The 13,797-nt window shown below is 40.3% G+C and overlaps 1 pseudogene; it reads left to right on the forward strand.

The window, feature by feature from the left end:
* Positions 1 to 11,060: 11,060 nt before the first annotated feature.
* LOC127136673 (WAT1-related protein At4g19185-like) lies at positions 11,061 to 11,714 on the forward strand (annotated as a pseudogene).
* The last annotated feature ends 2,083 nt before the right edge of the window (positions 11,715 to 13,797 follow it).

Here is a 13,797-nt window from a genome sequence, read left to right on the forward strand (position 1 = left end):
CTCCAGCAGAGTTCATCCTACCAATGGATTGGACGAATTCCCGTAGCAGACTGATATCTGCATCCCCAGTTGAGTCGATCCTACCTATGGATTGCATTGGGTCGTCCCCAGCGGAACAGTTATTTCCCCAAAGCAGAGCTTATCATACCTGAGGTTTGTTTGAGCCTTATCCCCAGAGAGTTGCTTGGTTTATCTTCCCCAGCGGAGCAGTTATTTCCCCAAGCGGAGTTTATCCTACTGGTTGTTTGTTTGGGTTATCCCCAGCAATTGTACTTTTGTCAGTAGCAAGTTGCTTTATTACTCCCCAGCGAGTTATCTTGTCTTCCCCTAGCGGATTTTTATTTGATGGTTCCCCGGTAGTTGCCGTGTTTTTCCCCCAGCGGATTTGTATTGAAGGTTTCTCAGCACAGTCGTCCTGTGTATTTTGTAACACCCTTCTAAAGTACCCCAATAATTTAATTAAAATAATAAACATATAACAATTCAGAGTAATTATGCACTTCAAGGGTGTCACACAGAATATTCACACCATTCAACAATGTAAAGGTCATGCTCTTTTATTAATTTAAAACTTAAACAATTGCATAAAACACAGCGGATATAATTTCATCACTCATGTAAAACATTACATGTAAAATGGTTCTCAACCAACAATAAAACATTCAAAACAAGTTAAGACAACCCATCCCGATGTTACATCTATCAGAGCACGACCCACTAGGGAGACTACACTAGACTCCAAGCATTAACTTCTACTCAACTCACTGCTCGTTACCTGAAAAACAGTTGTAAGGGTGAGTTCCTCAATCAATATGATGAGTATTATAAAATATCATGTTATGTTAAGTGACTCAACACACTTCATCACCCTAATCAAAACACACATTCAGGAACAGCATATTAATTCAACATCATACTCAATAACAACACAACAATACCAACACAAATACACGTGTAATATTGGAATACATCCATTCATATTACACGCCATACATATATTATGCGATGAGACTCCATGCATGCGGTACCGACTATTTTGTGAACATATAGTTCAACCTCACCGTCCAATCCCGGCACGGCTACCAAGCTCACTAGTCCCACTCATTTGAGACATAGTGACTCACTCACTAATTCCTCACCATGGGAATTAGCTACCACCCCAAATGGCCCATGCTATGCACGCTAATCACCTAGCATGCAAACATCAACAATAATCAAAATGATTTACTCACTAATTCCTCACCATGGGAATTAGCTACCACCCCAAATGGGCCACAATATGCATGTTAATCACCTAGCAATGCAACAACAACAACAACACAAGAATAGACGTATGCTCACACTCTAAGCCATAAAACAGTCTATTCGCAAATGCATACATTCACATCATCATGTATACCATCGCATATCATCAACAAAAGCATATCATATCATGCCACATAATTAATCATAGTATTAGCACACTCTACTAATACCTATACTATTCAAAACAACGGGAATTGATCCCTACTACGTCATACATCAGCTAAGTTACATCACTCAGCCTAAACCACCAAAAACTGCACAACCACAGTGCAGAAAACCACAAGTCTGCCCATACGCGTATCGCCTATGCCCATACGCGTATGGCGCATTTCCTCGCCCAACCCATACGCGTATCGCCCACGCCCATACGCGTATGCTACGCGTACCACATCCTCATACGCGTACCAACAGAGACGTTTTCCCGTTCAAAACATCACCTCTTTCACTCATACGCGTATAGCATACACCATACGCGTACCACTCCAGGGATACGCGTATCACATGCGTATGGCGCGTACCAGCGCCAAAACCCCCATTTTCAAGCCATCCCATACGCGTATTGCCTAGTGCCATACGCGTATGACCAGAATCCAGTTTTCCAGATCTGCTATGGGTTTTCTCTGCTACGAGATCCTTCAGATCCAACCTCTCACAGTCCAATTTTTCATACACGTTCGTTCGTTTTATCAATTACAACTCAGATACATTCAACTTCTCAAATCGCTAACCTTACTACACCTAATTCCTACAATTTCATCAATTATCATCCAATTTCGTTCATCAATATATTTCACAAATTCATCACATATCATTTCAATCAGAGTCAAATTCAGAGGTTCATCACTACCCATTACATGCTATCCCATAAGACCCATCAAACGATGATAAACCCCCCTTACCTGAGTAAATCCGGCAGTCTCTGCGCTCCAAGCTTTCCCTTCCTTCAACCTTCGTTCTTTTGCTTTTTGCCCTTTCTGCCTCTTTTCCCTTTTCACGTGAAAAATAACTTTTTACCAAAAAAATGGGATTTTTCTAACTTCCAACTTATATATTTTCCAAATTATATTATTATTCCAATAATAATAATAATTCAATAATCCCAAAATAATATTAATAATCCAATAATTTTCTAATTATTCAATTAAATTAATAAATAAAATATTAACTTAATTTAAACAATTATCTTAATTTCATCGGGGTGTTACATATTTCCCCAGCGGAGTTTTCATCATTTTGCATTTTGCATATAGTAATCATCGCATCCTCAAAAACTGCGTAGCATTTCCATTCCATATGGAGCATTACGCCATAGAAAAATTCAAACATATGCATTCATGTGTTCGAAACCCAACCAGACCGTATCCCCGGCAGAGGCGGATTTTTGTTCAACCTGTACGGCACATTCGCTACAGTTGCTCCTGACAGCATTCAGGATATCCCCACAGAGGCTTATTTCCTCACCCGTTGGTGACAGAAAGTTTGTTTCTCCTCAGTGAGACCCCCAGCAAGTGATCAGCCTTGCCTTGGCATATCTAAGATGTCGTTCTTGTGATACCAGTAAGTGTCATGTCAACACCCGCGTGTGTTCTTTGTTTGGTGTCGGTAAACACCATTGTTTCGGTGTCGGTAAACATCGAGTCTAAGTTCCAGTCATCGGTAAATGTCTGGTCATTTTTGGTGTCGGTAAACACCATTGTTTCGGTGTCGGTAAACATTGAGTCTCACCCCAGTCATCGGTAAATGTCTGGTCATTTTGGTGTCGGTAAACACCATTGTTTCGGTGTCGGTAAACATCGAGTCTAAATTCCAGTCATCGGTAAATGTCTGGTCATCTTTGGTGTCGGTAAACACCATTGCTTCGGTGTCGGTAAACATCGAGTCTCACCCCAGTCATCGGTAAATGTCTGGTCATTTTTTTTGATGTCGGTAAACATCATCTTTCGATGTCGGTAAACGTCGAGTTTTTCCTCAGTCATCGGTAAATGTCTGATAAATCCCCAGCTAGAGATCCCCAGAAGTCGTCGGTAAACGTCTTGTCTGATTCCACCACAAAGATTTTGTTCCTCTCCAAGCAGAGATGCCATCGGTAAATGGCCCCAGTTTTCTTCGATATCGGTAAATATCGAATTCCCAGTTGTTTTCCCAGCAGCCATCGGTAAATGGTCTTGCTGAAGTTGATATCGGTAAATATCAAGTTTTAACCATCGGTAAATGGTTTTGTTTTTCAGAAGTTGTTTTCCCAGCAGCCATCGGTAAATGGTCTTGCTGAAGTTGATATCGGTAAATATCAAGTTTCCAGTTTTTAACCATCGGTAAATGGTTTTTTTTTTCAGAAGTTGTTTTCCCAGCAGCCATCGGTAAATGGTCTTGCTGAAGTTGATATCGGTAAATATCAAGTTTCCAGTTTTTAACCATCGGTAAATGGTTTTATTTTTCAGAAGTTGTTTTCCCAGCAGCCATCGGTAAATGGTCTTGCTGAAGTTGATATCGGTAAATATCAAGTTTCCAGTCTTTTAACCATCGGTAAATGGTTTCGCTTTTCTGAAGTTGTTTCCCAGAAGCCATCAGTAAATGGTCTCGCTGAAGTTGATATCGGTAAATATCAAGTTTCCAGTTTCTAACCATCGGTAAATGGTTTCGCTTTTCTGAAGTTGTTTCCCAACAGCCATCGGTAAATGGTCTCGCTGAAGTTGATATCGTTAAATATCAAGTTTCCAGTTTTTAACCATCGGTAAATGGTTTCGCTTTTCTGAAGTTGTTTCCCAGCAGCCATCGGTAAATGGTCTCGCTGAAGTTGATATCGGTAAATATCAAGTTTCCAGTTTTTAACCATCGGTAAATGGTTTCGCTTTTCTGAAGTTGTTTCCCAGCAGCCATCGGTAAATGGTCTCGCTGAAGTTGATATCGGTAAATATCAAGTTTCCAGTTTTTAACCATCGGTAAATGGTTTCGCTTTTCTGAAGTTGTTTCCCAGCAGCCATCGGTAAATGGTCTCGCTGAAGTTGATATCGGTAAATATCGAGTTTCCAGTTTTTAACCATCGGTAAATGGTTTCGCTTTTCTGAAGTTGTTTCCCAACAGCCATCGGTAAATGGTCTCGCTGAAGTTGATATCGGTAAATATCAAGTTTCCAGTTTTTAACCATCGGTAAATGGTTTCGCTTTTCTGAAGTTGTTTCCCAGCAGCCATCGGTAAATGGTCTCGCTGAAGTTGATATCGGTAAATATCAAGTTTTAACCATCGGTAAATGGTTTCGCTTTTCTGAAGTTGTTTCCCAGCAGCCATCGGTAAATGGTCTCGCTGAAGTTGATATCGGTAAATATCAAGTTTCAAGTTTCTAACCATCAGTAAATGGTTTTGCTTTTCTGAAGTGGTTTCCCAGCAACCATCGGTAAATGGTCTCGCTGAAGTTGATATCGGTAAATATTAAGTTTCCAGTTTTTTAACCATCGGTAAATGGTTTTGCTTTTCTGAAATTATTTCCCAGCAACCATCGGTAAATGGTCTCGCTGAAGTTGATATCGGTAAATATCAAGTTTCCAGTTTTTTAACCATCGGTAAATGGTTTTGCTTTTCTGAAGTTGTCATACAGTCGTCATCGGTAAATGACGTGGTTCTTTTTGTATTATATCCAGTTGGTGCAAATTTCTACGGTTCTTTGGTATTCAATCCCTGTTTACCCTGAAAGTCTGACAGCCATTGCTATCATCCGTTCGGGTTCCCAGCTGATTGAATAGGGGCAGCTGTAGCACCTCAAATTTGCACCTATCATTGTACATACATTCTCATATTAGGTCATAACATAACATGGTCCACTGCATAGCATTGCATTGTCCCTTTTGCCTCAAGTGCAAGCCAGTCGGAAGAATTAGGTCAAACTGGTTAGGAGATCAGTCAGTCAATCAAGCAAGTACAATTTTTCATTGAGCCAAGGCCCTAGGGTTGGCCCAACTTGTTCACATGACCTAGGGGTCCTCTTGAAGTGTTTTGGTCAAAGATTGGATGTTCAGAAGTAATCAGTCAATGCACAGTTTACCAGAAACCCTAAAAAGTCAACCTTGGTCAACTGGGTTTGATTTTATGGATTTCAAGGTGGGAATTGGTTTGAGAGAGTTCATTCATGTCCATACAAGTCTCATATAACATGTCAAACATCATCATGGAAGAATTTGAAGCCAGACAAGAAATTTCCAAAAATAGAAAGTTGACCTGTAATTGGAATTTGCCAAAAATGGAAAGTCTTGATCCTCAAACTTACATCATGATACAAGCTTCAAATGAATTTTTGCCCAACATGAAAGTTGAAGATGTTGTTCTCCCATTTCCAAAAAGTCCAAGAATACTCAATTCCCATGTATGGTTGGCAAGTTATGATCAATTCATTCTCAAAAATATTTGAACTTCAAAAGGCCATATCTCTCAAACCATTTGGCCAAATTGGGTGGGGTTTTTTGCAACAAGTTACATTTGATCTCCTCTTTCCAAATATGTAATCATCATTCACCAAAACATCATAGATCAAAATGGCATTTTTGAAGTTACATGAATTAATTTCAAGTGAGGGTGAAATTTGACTTTTTGAAATAACCATTTTTAATCATTTTGGCCAATTGAAATTGATCAGAATATGTAATTGGAACTTGCCCAAAGGCCCATTTTCGAGCTGTAAGCATTGCACCTCACCACTTAAGTGAAATTGGCCAAATTAGCAAAACATGACATTTCTCAAAATTCCAATTACCACAGAACAAAACGCACTTAGCAAACCTTAAACAGCACATAAATAGCTCATTTTCTCTTTGCGCAGAACCCTAGGAGCCCACTTTACAAACAGAAAATCACTCTCTCTCAAATTCTCATTTTTCATTCATTTGAACTGACTGCTAAGAACCCTTGAGGAAATCGAATTTGGTTTGTTTTGCCTTCATCCACCAACCCCTGTGGAGCCTTTGCAAGCAACAAATCTCAACTGCAAAGCCCGTTTCACCACTGCTACATCAAGAATTCATCCATGGCAGTTCAAAGTATGGATCATTTCAAGCCTTGCTGAGCTAGGATCTTCAAGCATTCACCATTTGGAACTCAAAGCTTCACCTGTATCAAGCCAAAACCACCAAATCATCACTGCTTCATCATTTTCTTCAAAATCAAGTAAGATTTCGAACCTCACCATTTGCTAAATCTTAACATGTTTTGGAAAGGTCTTTGCATGTTGAGTTCATTAGTGGTCATAGTTTTGAAAATGATTGTGTATTTTTGAAGTTATGTGGAAATGAATTTTGTTGTTCATTATTGTTTTTGTTCGATTCATGCTGGATAAGTTGATTTAGTGAAAATGGATGATGTATTCCTGATGTGTGATGTTTGCTGAGTCCAATGATGTGCTCAATTTGATTTTCTGGGCACATTTGTTTTTCACGAATTTGGGAGGATGAAGATGATTCACTGTTACAGCCAAACCCTAGTTTCCATTTCCCATGTTTTTGTTCTTTCACGTGTGCATGACACTGTTCCATTGCCAGCCAATCACAACATTTTATTTTCGTTACCAATGTGCAGCGTTTTGATAAGTTGGCCAGGTTATTACGAGTTTGCCATTGCCGTGCCACTTGACCCATTAATTCATGTTATTTTTTGCAATTTTAATTTCATTTGATGCTTCAACTTACAGAAATCATAGCTCCTTCATTTTAAATCCAAAATTCATGGGATTTTTTGCATCATGTTCATCACAATCTCTAGTTTATTATCATATTTTTTCCTGATTTTTTGGATAAGTGGATTTTAATTGGTATTAGGGTTTTGCTCATATGACCACTTTTTGTACCTTTTGCCAAAACATTTGTGAAATGATGATGCTTTATCCTTTGCCCTTGAAATTTTTTGTGCATAAACTAGACACATTCATGGTGATTTTGGTATAGAGTTTATGAATTTATCATCTCTGGTCATTGAGTTATGATTTTCTGAAGTAGGGTGTGACAATTTGTGTCATACCATTGATGTGCAACTTGATGATTTTCAATACCATGCCTCTTGACCTCAAATTGGATTGAATTTTTGCATGAAAGTACTTGAGTATGTCTAGTTTACATGTGATTTTTCTTGGAATTGTTTGTGGCATTTCCTAATTGTTTGAGATTTTTGTCCCCTGTTTGGTCTTATGTTGACTTTTTGTGACACATGTTCCCATTTCATTTGTGAAATTCTCATATTTTATTAGATGGACATGAAATTTTATATGTGATTAGTAGACATCTTAAGCTTTGCCATGGTTTTGATCCCATTCATTTCTCATATGCTATCACTGATTTATGATTTTTTCAAGTTGATGCATGTTTGGTTGACTTCTTTGAGCATGCTTAAAATTGCCTTGCCTTTCTGATTTTCATTGACCACTTTATACTTGTCCAAATGAATTGAAATTTGACATGCTTACCATGCTATGGGTTGTGTTTGATCATGATTTATTTGATGATTTTTTGAAATGTTTGAGTTTGCTTTTGATTCAAGTCTTGCTGTTGACTTCCATGAGCTTTTAAATGCCATGCCTTGACCTAATTTGTTCATGAAATGATGATGATGATTGATATGAATGTGAAACCAATTGAGCTTGTTTCTTGATTGTTTGAATTTGATTTTGGACACTTGCCATTTGCTGTTTTAACATTTTCATCCCCTTTTGACCCTAGGCTTGTCCTAGTGGTCCTGTTACTCACATTTGAGTTCATGTTTTCAGATTGACCAACAATTATCCAATGAGACCAATACAAATTGGTTGTGTGTGTTTGTTTATCATGACTAATCCATTTGTTTTGTAGGTCGCTTGGATCACATGCCTTGAGCTTTGTGCATTGCACATTTGTCTGTTTGTGTTGACTGGTTGATATCTGTTTCCTTTTGCTTTAACTTTGAAGTGGTGTACTAATGTTGTCTGACTGGTTTCAGGTACTTTTAGTTGCTTATAGTTCTTTAAGAACTTTGCTTTGCTTTGCTTAAGAGCAATTTTCATTGAGGTATATTTTCTTATCTTCATGTAGTCTGGAAGACCTGGCCTGTTACTTGGCCAGGCAACTGTCTGAAGTCCTCCTTAAGAGGCAATGTTTGTGACTGTTTACATTTGTCCTTGTATAGAGTCAAAGACCTCCTAAGTGAAGAGGCAATTGGCAGAACCCAAGGGATATGCAACCTATCCCCTGCTATTCTGTGTGTCATCTGCTTTGCTCACACCACTGTGTTGATGCATTATAGATACAAACCCAAGATCTTGTACAATTGTACAGTTGAGTCAGTTTCAAATGTGTAGAAGGGTTCCCACTTTCTGAACCCACACATTCTTGTCTTAAGCTCTCCCAGGCCAGGGATAAGAGCTGTGAAGTCTTATCTTCACTCACCTTTCATCTGCTTCACCTTAGCCCCTCAATGGCAAGGTTAAGAGCTAACACTACCCAGTTCCAGTGGTTTGTTTGTTGAGGTTGATATGACCCCTCGACTAAAACCTAGCCTTGATGTTTGAGCCCCTTGTTGGTGTGTTTATTTCATGCTGTATGTGCTTGTGTGGTGTGATTGTATCCCTTAGGTTTGCTAGACTTCGTGTAGTCTCGTTTGCATGTCAAGTAAGGTAGCACGGTTCCTTCGTATAGGACTTCCTTTCTTGCTTGAGCTTTCCTAAAACACAAACAAACATTATCCCCTCTTAAGGATACGTTAGCTCCTTCTACTACAGGTGAGTAAGTCTCCAAAGGTCGAGCATCAGGTAGATTGCGCAGTGACGTTGTCCACTTAAAAAACACAAACCAACGGGAATAGTTTAGCCGAACTACGGCAACTCTGATTCTCATGTCCAGATGAGATACGTAGGCACGAGATGCGATGTCTTGTCGAGTTTGACTAACAACTAACACTAATTCTCTTCTCTCGCCCTCGTTGCGATTGAGACCTCCCCTTTCTCTTGCCCTAGTTGCAATCGAGACCCTTCTTCTTCCTGTGCAAGTTAGCTAGAAACCTTAACTTAGGGACGACTTTGCATGACAACATCTAGGCTCGAGTCGTAGTCTCCCTAGTGTTGTGTCTCCCTCTGTTATCTGGTTAGGCTAGTCCTTTTTCCCAGCGTAGGGGAACTACGTCGCCCTGATTCTCATACCAGATGAGGTACGTAGGCAGGAGATGAGCTGATCTCTCCGGGCGCCCTTTTTCTTTTTTCAACCTTTTTGTCTTCAACCCTTCTGTGTGTGTTGTTGTGTGCTCGGAAGCTGATGTAAGTCCATCGAGTGGCATTCGGGTTCCAGTGTGGGTTTGTTTTGGTTCGGATGCTGATGTAAGTCCAGTGATTGGCATTCAGGCTCCATGTTTGCCTTTGCCTGTGTTTGTTTGAGTGCGTGTCAGCCGAGCTACGAATGCTCTGATTCTCCTTCGTCCAAGGAGATACGTATGCATAGGATGCGATATCCTAGCGAGCATGTGTCGTTTCCCCAGTCCGAACTACTTTGACTCTGATGTCTATGCCTGATAGACTAAGTAGGCCCAGGATGCGATATCCTGCCGAGTCAGTCTTGTCTGTTTTCTTGTGTCTCTTTCAGCCAGTGTGTGTGTGTACGAGCAGTGTTTTAGCAACCATTTTCCTTCCTGTGGTGCGTGGATCCCGTCGAGTACGACGGATGCGTAGGGGTGCTAATACCTTCCCTTCGCATAACCGACTCCCGATCCCATTCTCTTTGGTCGCGAGACCATGTTCTTTCCAGGTTTACTCTGAGCGTTTCCTTTCCCTCTTTTGGGATAAATAACGCACGGTGGCGGCTCTGTTGTTCTTGTTTTCCCGCCGGTTTTTCGCGTAATGCGACAACAGCGTACTCAGGTATCCTCATGTACTGAAGATACATTGGGTCAACATAAGGAGCCTGAAGACCACCGTCTGCAGTTGATTTCCCATTCCATTTAAAACACTCACATCAGATGGAGAAGAAATTCCAGAAGGAAAACCACCTCCAAGGATTCTTGAATCCATTCCAGGGGAAGCCATTGCCGACGTTGCAGCAACATTCTCAAGTAGATGTTGGCATGTTCCCAATTCCAAGTGGATTAGTCATGAAGGATGCCAAAGCAGGATTTCCACCATACCCACTCAGGCCATAGCTATTAAATGATGAATTGGTACCATCTGAAGGTTGGTACTGAGCAGGCAAGCCACCTCCGCCGTTATAAGGAGAGCTAGGTGATCCGTTGAAATACGAGTTATTGGGGATGTTGTGCCTGCTATCAAAGGACAAGGAACTGATGAGCAGTAGGCAAAGTTTTGCCTCTTGATAATAAGACGCAAATAATTGGATGTTATGCCCAAACCAAACTTGGTCATGAATCCAATGTACAAGGGCTTGAAACAACTGCAACATTGGATCCACAAACATATGAATTTGTTATTCACAACCCCATGTTTCATTGTTTATGCAACATATAACAGGCGATATTGGAATGAAATTTGGAAATACAACATATAACAGCATGGACATGCGAAGTGTCACTTGACGGCATTGATATTTTCAATAAAAGAAAAGCTTGAAGATTTTTTCCTTCATCTCACAGTTGTGATGTTTCCCATGTGAACCGTACCAGCTATCAGTTGATCGATATATCTGAAGTTGGTTTTGTGAGTCTGTTTGGTTGATGACGGAAGTACATTACACCAGATTGCTAGATCTTCCTGCATCTGATTTTACATGACAGGAAGACAATTCCAATAAACCTGCATCTGATTTTTCATGACAGGAAGACAAAATCCAACTTATGCTGCTGCAATTCAGCCAGCGACTCCAGTCTTTACATTTGTGTTGGCTATAATGATGGGTACAAAAAGAGTAAACTTGCTAAGATATGAAGGTCTGTCCAAGGGTGGAGGAATTTTCGTCGGTGTTTTGGGGGGCCTTAATGATGGTTTTGTACCGTGGACCAACACTGGTAGGATCTTCGGAATTGGACATTATATCACACGGTGAAATAAGTTCCAGAGGTCAACCAGAGCCTTCTAGATGGTTAGTTAATGGTTTAATGGATCTTGGACTTGACCATTTTCATCTTGGAGTTTTGTGCTTCATAGGGAACTGCATGTGCATGGCTTCTTTTCTATCCATTCAGGCTCCATTATTAAAAAAGTATCCTGCAAACCTATCTGTCACAACATATTTGTACTGCTTTGGAGCTTTACTAATGGTAACTGCATCATACTTCGAACTGATGAGTTAACTGATTGGAGTTTGAATCAGTCTGAAACATTTGCCGTTTTATATGCTGAAATTATTGCATCTGCACTTAATTATGGAATCATCACATGGAGCAAATTTGGATTATCTTCACTACCAAAGCCGGAAACCAATTATAAACCAAGCATTGTCACAGAAAACGAATGCAAGTCGTGACAGCAATGTGCTGAGTCAGAATACTCAAAAGCAAAACGACATGATTTCCAAAGGTAAATCAACTTCAAAAGTAGATTCACAAGCCAAGAGCTCGAGAATGCTGCATCGGATGTGTCGAACCTATTTTCCACAATTGAGCGGAAGGTTCTGGTTCAGATGCACAGGACAGTGCACCAGACAATAAACAAAGTACCCTTGTTTTTCCCAAGGGAAATTCCATTCCAAGTGCCAAGGTACTGACATTCTTCAGGACATAAACCTTTTCTGTTGATGTACGATGTCATGATCAGAGTGATACACAAGGACCTTCGTCGTGCACTGACGGCGTCGTGGCTTCTCTCAAAAACAAAGTTGAAGTGTGCGTGAAGTTTAAAGAAAACGACATTGATACGAAGTGAAGGCACTCACCTATTTGAAGTTTCGGGATGAACAATCAGTGATACAAATTACGCAAAGAGAATTGAAATTTCACGGAGTTGGTGTTACGCCAAAAGAAATCCCCGAAACTGCAAACATAAAGTTGCCTTACAATACAACTCGGTGCCAAAACTCGTCGAAATCCAAAAAGACAGTGTCTGTTACCGTCGGCTTAGTTCTGGCATCAATAGCAGTGTCAGCATGTAGGCATTCTAGCTTTCACAATGTACCGTCGACGGAAGCAAAAGCTTGGTAGTGCCTTTGATATCACTGAAAGTCGTCTAAGTACCGATCAAACCAGAAGTATTTACAGGAAAAATGGATCTCCATTCGCAACCTTATAAGAAATGACTATCGTGTGCATGTGGGCAACATTTGTGGATGAGTCGGATGTAGCGGAAGCCGGTTCTCATGGTGATGTGGAAACCAGTTGCACAAGATTTAGTTGGTGCAAGGCCAGACATTCCTGATTGAAAGTAACGAAGATAACCAGTGGATTGACGCATTCTCCCGTGGGGGTAGTAGCATAGAGTTCAACTCAACTGCTGTTGGATCTTGCTCTATATCAAGGTATGGTAATGTATGGTGTGAGGCCATTTCCCCAGAGTCTGTCGAAATGCTCTTGAAATATGTTGGACAGGGGGAGTATACTCCTAGGCAAACTGTTATTCAGGAATCAGATGCTTGTGATGAACTGGCCTACTTAGCTAAGCAAATGCACTCCAATCCAAAACCTGATGATAGAAATGAATTTACAGATAATGTTACAGATTTACAACCGCCCGGTGATGCTCATATAAGTTTTTCTGGATCGAAGAAGCCCGCAGGAATTGAACAGTCTCAGACTGGAATTTCCCAAAGTCACGAAGGTGAATTATCCATTGAGGGAAGTTCAGGTATTCTGGAACCAAATGATATGTTCCAAAATATTGACTTGCTTATGTCTGAGCATAGTCGAACCTTCTTTACCGATGATAAATTTGACATTACTAATCAAAGAGAAGCTCAGACTGTGGCTGATGGCTTAGATCATTGTGAAACTCGTGATTCATCAGCACTTGTGGTGGAAACTAATATTACTGATTTATCTATTCAAAATACGGTGGATGAGAAGCAAAGCCCTCAACTAACTGAAAGTAATAATCAAAATTTGGAATCTTCTATGATGAAGGAAGAAGATGTTGTAGATACACAGACTCTGGATCAAAATGCAGTTGATGTTGATGGCCATCATCCTGATAGATCTATTTTTGCAATACCCCCGCAAGATTCTCTAGAAGGAGGAAGTGTAGTTAAAGAACTTGATGCCGAGTTAAGTAGTTTAGAGGATTCCATGGGAACGAGAACTGTTGCAGTTTCTGACATGCAGAAAGAAGAAAGGTGCAGTGAAGATATACGTTCCTGTGATTTGAGTCGGGCCAAAGCAAGTGAAAATTCAGTCTCGCTTAAAGATAAGGTGATGGATGATCAGTCTATATCAGATACACGTACATCGCCAATGGTTTCAGTTAAAGATGATCCTGTCTCTGTCGAGCAGGTAGTTGAGGTAGTTGAGGTAAGCAATTCCAGTTGTGAAGTTTGTCCTAATCTACAACAAACAGAACTCCAGCTCCTGTGCTCGTTGCTTGCACTAGAAGGAGCAGTTCGTGACTTGACTTCATCTGCT

Source organism: Lathyrus oleraceus, chromosome 4 (genome assembly GCF_024323335.1).
Source record: "Lathyrus oleraceus cultivar Zhongwan6 chromosome 4, CAAS_Psat_ZW6_1.0, whole genome shotgun sequence".
NCBI classification, from domain to species: domain Eukaryota; kingdom Viridiplantae; phylum Streptophyta; class Magnoliopsida; order Fabales; family Fabaceae; genus Lathyrus; species Lathyrus oleraceus.